Raw genomic sequence first — 9,586 nt, forward strand, 5'->3', positions numbered from 1 at the left:
CAACAAAGGTTCATACGCATACCACTAGGTATCGTTAAAACGATGCATTATTAAACAAAACGTGACGTTAGTTATCTGTTTAACAATCAACTTTTCTCAATACATTTGTCTCGATGTTAACAAGATCTTGATTTTCGTACCCTTATATGAACAACGTTATCTGTTTTCAGAAACAAGTCCAATAAACATGGTTTTGTGTGGTCACAGTGTCTTTTATTTGGAAAATTCTGAAAAATCAATAGTATGCTCACCAAGGAAGGGTCCGAATGGGGCACTCGAGTTGCCAAACGACATGTATCAGATATGAAAGAGAGTGTGAAACTATGTACATGTGCAAATTTATAGCGACTGAGGGAAACATAGAAAAGCAGGAGAACCGGAAGAAATATGGCCTACCGTAGGGCCTAGCAACACAAAAAGCTAAGGAATCACTCGTTCTACGCGTGAATGGCAACAGAAATGAAGATCAAATGTTTAGTAGTAGATGCATGATAAGATCTGCTATATCTGTAATTAACATCATGGCTGCCACATTGAGTGGCCATCTTGAATTCGGATTCACAATGTAAAAGAGAAAGTGGGTCATGTGGCATATGAAATATCACTGAAATTTTACCAGGAATTCATTGGTATTAACCATTTTGTAGTAACTTTATCGTGAGTTGAGAAGTAACATGCAAGAAAGTCGTGAGAGGATATTCGAACAAACTGCGGAATAACCTGTCAGAATAATGTTGACCCATAATGCACATCTAGGAAAAGAATTACAAAGAGTGTTTGCACATGCGAAGAGCTGGTAATATTGCAGTGTTAAAAATTCATAGTTGTCACGTTAAAATAACCGACACAATGGAGGGCTGGGAATTTCAGGTACAATTACAACATGGTTCTTCTCAAAGAAAATAACATATATCATCACATAAGCAAGTATACTGATAAAGGTACATATCAATCTATGAATGACATTTGATTTGAAGAATATCTATAGGAGTGTGATGAAAACACAAGAGCTGTTCTCACCTGACACGCTATCATCTATCTCTAATGTTTGATATTCTTCGACCACTGTATCAATATTCACCAAAAACTACATATCTAATCTTCTGCACAGGGATTATTGTCACACGTCCCAAACTCAAGCACTAATAATGACACAACTACCTGGAGATTCTTATTCATGCCTACAAGAAGAAATAATTTTTCCATATGATGAATTAGAATATACCTTGTTATTTTCAAGCACTTTCTCAACAGTGGCTCGGCGACCAAGGGCACATTAACCTTTCTACCAACTACTCTATCTTACTTAACTACTTCACTGGTAACGCAGATACTAGCTAATGAGCTTTCTCGCGTTATTTTCTGTCTGCAAACTGGACACGCAGTAGGTGGCACGGACTCACCTTTGGTCTCTTCTTTCTCTGTCGTCAATGACTATCTTTCCCTTACCCGCAACTATTTTGCATGTAAACACACTTTTCCTTTGGTCTGTATACAAACGAGGGTTCGTCAAGCTCTAACATTTGCGCCATACTAGTGAGTCTATATTACAAAGTTTATATGCGTCCTTCTTGCATGTTACTTCTCAACTGACAACAGTTGCTACAGAATGATGAATACTAATGTATTCCTGGGAAAATTTCAGAGATACCACATGATCCACTTTATCTTTTATACTGTGAATCCAAATTCAAGATGGCCACTTTAAATATAACAAGTGATTCCTTAGCTTACTGTGTTCTTCGCTTACGGTTGGCCATATTTCTTCCGGCTCTCCTGCTTTTCCATGTTGCCCTCAGCCACTATAAATTTGCACATGTACATAGTTTCACATCCTTTTTCATATCTGATACATGTCGTTTGGCAACTCGAGTGCCCCATTCGGACCCTTCCCTGGTCAGACTTTTGACAATGACTGTATATATGTCTTTATATTGGAAAAAAAATTTAAAAAACTAATTTTTTCCCAGATCTGTCTCCCTGTTCTATAAAGTTTTGTATTCGCCCCTGTTATATCATCTGGTTGAATATAATCGGAAAATTTACATTACTAACAAAGAATGTACCGGTATATGAAGAAAATACTGTATATGTAAACATTTTTAAAATTGCAAAGAATCATTGGTAGGGTCCTAGACGTCCTGGTTTAACGGAAACAGTTCCTGATTTACATAATCTGTCTCTTCGAAAGTTGTTGAAAACTCCAATTGTCCCAGTTTTTCTCCAACACATAAGTTAATATCATTTGTGTGATATTTAAAAATCCCATTTTTATTAATCATCGATACTCAAGTAATAGGAATAATCTATTTTCTGTCACTCCCTATAGATAACTGTTCCCTATTACTTAATTAATTCCGATATTTTAGCAAACAAATAAGTGAATTATATGACTATAATATAATTTTTTATAAGGTGTCCCGGGTTTTAATGTAAGTTTTAAAAAGGTCCCGGTTTTGTAGTCTTAAAATCTACGAGTTCTATATATTAGATGATTCAAAAGTTCCTTTCTCCCACTCCTGATTAATGTGCAGAACCTCTATATATTTATCGAAATTTTCGAATATCGATATCGAAAAATTTTCGATTTCGATATTTTGTCGATTTTTCGACATTTTTTTTTTCATATTTTCCATCTAATACAGTATATAAAAATGGAAGTGATCTTGTGTAGGATTGTATCACGCGAAACCGGCTGAACTGTTTGAAATAACCTTTGGAATTATCAACTACCTCGAAGTGGGGTTTTTATTGTGTTGGTTTGATTAAAATGTGTATACTCAAGCGAATATACGGTTTTCAAAATATATGCAAAAAATACAGTATCTCTTGATCCCTTCAAGTTAGGACAATCAAATTCGGTATATAGACTCCTTATTAGAAAAATATATGGATTCCTGTCCCAACGTTTTTGAAAATTATCGTATTATTAATGCGAAGGAAGTGAACATATTCTATATCTTTTCGCTACACTGAAAGCGACGTTATCTCTTGTTTGTGATGTTCTTTTGGGAATTGAAATGAATTATGGAACATGGCAGGCCTACCTTCCCCTAGCTGGGTTTTATCGTGTCGCTTTGGTTAAAGGAAGTATTCTATGGAAAGTAGGGGGTTTAAAATTTATGCCAAAGAATAGTAACCAATGAGTTTTTTATCATTATACTTTCATTGAAGTGTGTATTCTATGGGAAAAGGGGTTCAAATATTTTCCATAAACTTCTTCTTCCCATGCGAAGAACGGTCTTTTCAGCTAGTATTCTTTTAAAATTTGTAGTTGTTTGACCATGCCCTATACAAGATTTAATAGCTCAATTTTTCGATGATGCTATAATTTAAGAGCATTTTTTTGCTAGCTCCCTGGGCCCTGATTGGACGCCCACTCCGAGGACCATCTTGGACATTGAAATTTGCAGGATAAAAATGATTGAACCATCTTTCTATTGTTTCATTTAGTAACATATCTTACTCATAAACAACACAACAACTCACAGTGAGCTGTTTCAAGGACCAATGCAGCTTTTGAGCTTTTATCGAAATAAAAATAAAAAATGTAGCGCAGCTTTACGGAAAGTTTACCAATATCCACTTCGCAAAACCTTACATCTGATTATAATAATTCCTACACGTTTTGCACATCAACTAGCTTCAACCCGCCAGTTGCCAAATGACGTTAGACCTGAGCCGCTACGACTCATGTCCTGAGATTTTGGGTCACTGACGTCTTACGAAAAAGGCTTAATACGTTTTAGACTACCTAACATTTCTTATGTTACGAACTGTACAAAAATCATCTATACAACATATTCTCGCATCCATAAATGGACCAATCTAAGTTAAAAAGAATTAGAAAGTTCGCACCATGAATATAAACGCAGAGTAATTCGTGTCAAACTTGGAGGACGCACAAATAATGTTAAATGGGATTATTTTTCCTTATAAACCAATATCTGCTGACTCCTTATTGTGACGCTACAAACCCTAGAAGTTACAAGGAGACAACGAACATGTTTTACTAATATTCAAGCAAAGCTCCTGGTGTGTCCGGCAACCCGCAATACGTAGGACTTCTACTGGTTGCCTGACATAAGGACAAGGCACTGGTAGAAACTAACATTGGTTGGTCCCCATAGCAGTATCACGTTGTCGTTATGTGCGTATATACCTAGGTATACTGAGTGAGTGTTAGGAGAACATCTCTTTTTTCGTTCTCGAAATACGAAGCGTTATAGACACCAAAGCGTTATATGAGTATATTACCAAAACGTAGAGAAAAAATGAATGTGATTTATATATATATATGGAGCCGCTAAAAATCATAAGCACGATAAACAAACATTATTCCCAAAACTTTAGCGCCCAGAATTAATGTAATGAATGTTTATTCAGATGTGTTTTGTTCTTTCCGTACGGTCATAAAAATGCATAAAACAAAAGATAATTTATCTTGTACAGAGTACAGTTCAGTTACCCTCTTTGTTTATCTTCCAACTTCCTCACCGCAAAAAAGAATAACTGCGTGCAAATACTTTCAACCAAATAAACTGAACAAAGAATACTTTTAAATTATGCTAGCATATAGTGAGGATAAATGTAATACTGGTATTTTATTAATAAAGACGGTGTTATATGAATAAATATTTCATACTAATTCTATTGTACAGATGGCATAATCTATTTCTTTCTGAAGAGCCTACAAAGTGTAATTTAATTTGGTAAGTTTACTTCTGACCATGTTTCCAAGGAATGTCTGTTACAATTTTGTTCATATTACATAAATTACAACTTTAATGATTACTCTAAAGGATGTGCATGGTATATGTTTTGTGGTTTAATTTAACAGATTGGAACAAGAGAGATCTATTTTTTTAAAATTTTATTTACTTATTTATTTAGAACTCTGAAAGACAATTTAGCATTTCTTTGTTATTAAGAGTGTACGTACGATTTGTCTTAAAAGATAGGTAGGTGGTCATTTTTTAAACAATACTGCACTGTAGATTGTTGATTATACTATATTCCTAGATTTTGCTGTTTTAAATAATAACTGAACGAACCACTTCTCTGTGCAAGATCTGAAATTCAATTATTTCAGTCTTCAGAATTCTAATAATATTTTCTAATTGATGCTCATATATGTTTAATTGGAGACGTACGCAGAGTGTGTGCCCTGGGGATCCGAATCCTCCCCCAAAATTGAAAATGTGACCCTTTTTTTTAAAAAAAAAAAAAAAGTTAATTTCGAGAAAGTGTTTATATAAGCATCATATCGAATTACGTACATGGTTTTCAACAGACAATCTAGACGTGAAGATTATAATGCCATTTACAGTAATTTGATATATCAAACCATTTGGTAGATATGAAAAAAATGTAAAATTTGATATGTTGCTTAAAATGACGTGTTTGTAGATAATTTTAAAATCAATTTTTGATTGACTTTGCTTCTAGAATATTATAACTAGGGCCCGGATAATTATGTACTAAAAACAATGAAAATATGTACATATATATGTACATAAAATCTCAATAATATGTAATAAAACCCTTCCAAAAGAGCAAAATATGTAAAATGAAAATACCAACATTTTCTATTACGTTTTCTACATTTGATGTGGTAAATACAATATTTATTCAATTACAATGTTTACTACCTGTTACTTTTCCAGCTTGATCTCCGCAACACTAACGAGGGAACCTATCCAAGTGCAACTCTGACTTCGAGTCGAGACTATGGTCGTTGGATACCTTGTACGAAAAGTGATACATCCTCGATCGCAACCGTTGCGGAGATATAAGCGTGAAAAGTTAGAAATTGAGCTCCATACTATACATTACAAAGTCAGCTTCCGGGTCAGATTTTTCGGAAACGATCAGGTAAGGAAACTCAGCGAATACATATCAAATTAGTGTTGGGAGCCCACCACATTTTGAATGAAAAAATGTTGCCTCCGAGGTACTCGCAGGGTCCCAGGCGGGGTCCAACTCAAAATTGGCAAATGAAACCGGGGGTCAAGTAGCATATTGTATGAAAGCTATTGTTAAATAAAAGAAGATAGAACAAATCTCAACTCGCTATGATGACCCTGTGCAAACGGGCAACTGGTCAAAATGCCAATACAACCTATATCAGAAAATATATGGCCACTCTTCTAAATCCGTTAAGTTGTGACAATAACAAAACAGAAAAACACGTTTAAAAGTGCAAGGTATTGAAGTTAAACAAATTGTTGCAGAGTCTCTCACAGAGTTACACAACGGACCTTATCCAAGTATAAGTGTGACTTCGAATGACCAATGGACCATAGAATGACCATGGCCATTGGATTGCGTGTCCTAGAAGAGAAAGGATACATTGTCAATCGCAACCGTCGTGGAGGGTGAAAAGTTCAAAAGGCAAAAGTTTCTGTTTTGTTATTGTCACAACTTAACGGATTTAGAAGAGTGGCCATATATTTTGTGATATAGGTTGTATTGACAGTTTGACCAGTTGCCCGTTTGCACAGGGTTATCATAGAGAGTTGAGATTTGTTCTATCTTCTTTTATTTAACAATAGCTTTCATACAATATGCTACTTGACCCCCGGTTTCATTTGCCAATTTTGAGTTGGACCCCGCCTGGGACCCTGCGAGTGCCCCGGGGGCAACATTTTTTCATTCAAAATGTGGTGGGCTCCCAACACTAATTTGATATGTATTCGCTGAGTTTCCTTACCTGATCGTTTCCGAAAAATCTGACCCGGAAGCTGACTTTGTAATGTATAGTATGGAGCTCAATTTCTAACTTTTCACGCTTATATCTCTGCAACAGTTGCGATCGAGGATGTATCACTTTTCGTGTTATGTTCTTTTGGGACAAGGTATCCAACGACCATAGTCTCGACTCGAAGTCAGAGTTGCACTTGGATAGGTTCCCTCGTAAGAAACAGAATGAGTTTCAAATTTTCAGTCAGAAAACGTATCTTGTTATAGCGTATAAAAGAGTTTCTATGCACTAAATGGTTGTATCACTTCACACAAAGTCTTGCTGCATATTTATACTTTCAGAAATCATCCAAAGGTCGTTCAACTGTACATTACGGGTGAATTCTAGAACACTGGCCCACCTACCTGTACAACATATAGTAACCTACCCTAACATAGCCTAACCTTTCTAATCTCTAATTAATCTTAATTAACCTTATTTAGGAAGGAAATTTTACGAAAACTTTGTTTATGCCATTGTACATCTAATGAGCGTCCAGCGTTATAGAACCTTCCCGTACCTTACACACTCAAAACATTTTAGTAAAAAATAACGTGAAGAACAAAAACATTCTCAATTAATCTTTTCACTATTTCAACAGTCGATCTCCGTAACAGTAAGGAACGAAAATGTGTTTCAAATTTTCAAACACAAAATCTCTCCTGGTATGACGCAACAGAGCTTTTTATTGACTGAACGATCGTTCAACATCACACGAATTAATTGGTGTATACTTAAACTTGCACAAATCAGAAGGTGCGTGTTCAATAGCCACGACATGAATTTAGCTTCACTTAACACTCCACTAATAGCACAGATTGTCTTATAGCCTGGATTTTTCTTCAAAACGAAAGCTATCTTCTTATTCAATGCATCCCCAACCGGTCCTTTCACACCTACCAGAGAAGCAACTGTTGAGCGAACAATTTCATGATTGTCTGAAAGGGTAGATGATGATTTCTCCAAGGATTAAATAGTACTACTGAGACATGAAAAATTGCTCTGAATGTAGGAAATATCATGCTTCAACTTTCCGTCATCAAACATTTGTTTCGCTATTTCCATGGAAGATGCATCTTCAGAATCAAAATGTAACACTTGTTTCACTGCATCAAAGTTCGTAACATAGTAACACACAGCATCAATGTTACACAGTAACACACAGCATTCGTTAGTACCGGCTGAGGAGGAAGAGGTAGTTCAGGGAACAGTTCTTTAAATTTCTCAACTCTACTGGGAGCCTTCAAAAATACCTTCTTTGTATTTGAAATTAATGCATCCACTTGTGAAAATCTAGAACGAACAAATTTTGCAACACGATGAAATTCGTGGGCAAGACAAGTTAGATGTAACAGCTTCGGATACAATACTTGCAAAGCTTCTGCAGCTTTGCACATGTACGGTGCTGCATCAGTCACTAGAAGGAAGACATTGTTATGCTCAAGGATCTTTAAAAATATAGGATCTGCCCTTACAACAAAATCCTGAAGCCATACGTCACAGTTTCGCCACTCCTACTCTGCCCACTCTGGCCAATAGGATCGCAATGTATTGAGCCAACAATCATGGCGGAAACGAAAGTAGCCAATCAGACGATGCAAGAAACGAGAGTAGCCAATCAGACTTGGCGATGTTCAGTTGTTTTTTGGCTTCATTGATTTAATAGGATGAAGATACATATGGGCATATCCTCTATTTTATAACATCCTTGGTTATGCTTGATACCATCAGGCCACAAAAAGTCCCATAGCATCATTAAAGAGTTTTGCAATGTCTTGATGGTTGCATCGCGGCAACAAATCACTAGTTAACAGGATAGGCTAGCTGACTTCATTATCTTTCAACAAACCTATTATAACATTACCAACATGTCGCCCCTCTACATCAGTTGTTTCGTCAATTGACACCCAAATAGGACCATCATCGCTTTCCCCACGAAACGAGTTCATTGTTTCCACATATAAATAAGGCACGTAATGCTTTCTGATTGTAGATTCATCTGGAACTGTTTCGTTTGTGTATTGTTGCAGAAATTCACGAAGTACCGTATTGTTTAGTTTCAAAATAGGGGTATCAGCACATACCTTAGCACGGCACAGATCACTTGAAAACTGAGACTTCCGTGGCCCTGGACTACTTTGAGCTTGAGATTCAGTTACTAGCAACTGCTTTTGTGGTTTAGGTTTTGAAGCTCGGGTCTGATGGCGTGATGTGGATATGTGTTGCACAACTTGGGAATGTTGAGCGCATAAGACACCCTTCTCACAAATCTGGCAATAAAGCACTTTTCCATCTGTGGAAAAATGCTCAAACTCTTCCGTGAAATGCTTAAGTCTTATTGACATCGGGGTTTTGTCCTTTGACATCTTGGAAACAGGATTTGCTGACAGCACAGGAGATTAAATATTCGATAAAATAGCTCACACTTTCCCTACGGCATGCGTTGTGGCGGCAGGCGCTTCCGTTTTGTAAATCAAGAGTTCAGTATTATCAATTGCGTGAATGCAAACTTCCCCATGTGATTTAATATTTTTCGCTGAAGGAAATTATTAGTGGGGCGAGTTTGCGACAAAAACACGATAGGCAATCGTAATGCCGCGTCGCGATAGTAATTCGATTGAATTATTAATCTCACGTAATTATGTGAGCGCTACTACCGCGACCGAGAGTGTATGATTGCTAATCAAATCAGGTTGTGTCCAACTCTCTCTACCAATCCGCCAAACTATTTTAAAAGGGTGAAACACAGTGAAACAATAAATAAATAAGTAAATAAATAAAAATTAAAAATTAAAAATAAAGCAAGTACTTTCAAATTCAAAGAGAGGTGAGTGTTTTCTTCTT

This window comes from Thermobia domestica, chromosome 10, assembly GCF_964235325.1.
Source record: "Thermobia domestica chromosome 10, izTheDome1.hap1.1, whole genome shotgun sequence".
Lineage (NCBI taxonomy): Eukaryota > Metazoa > Arthropoda > Insecta > Zygentoma > Lepismatidae > Thermobia > Thermobia domestica.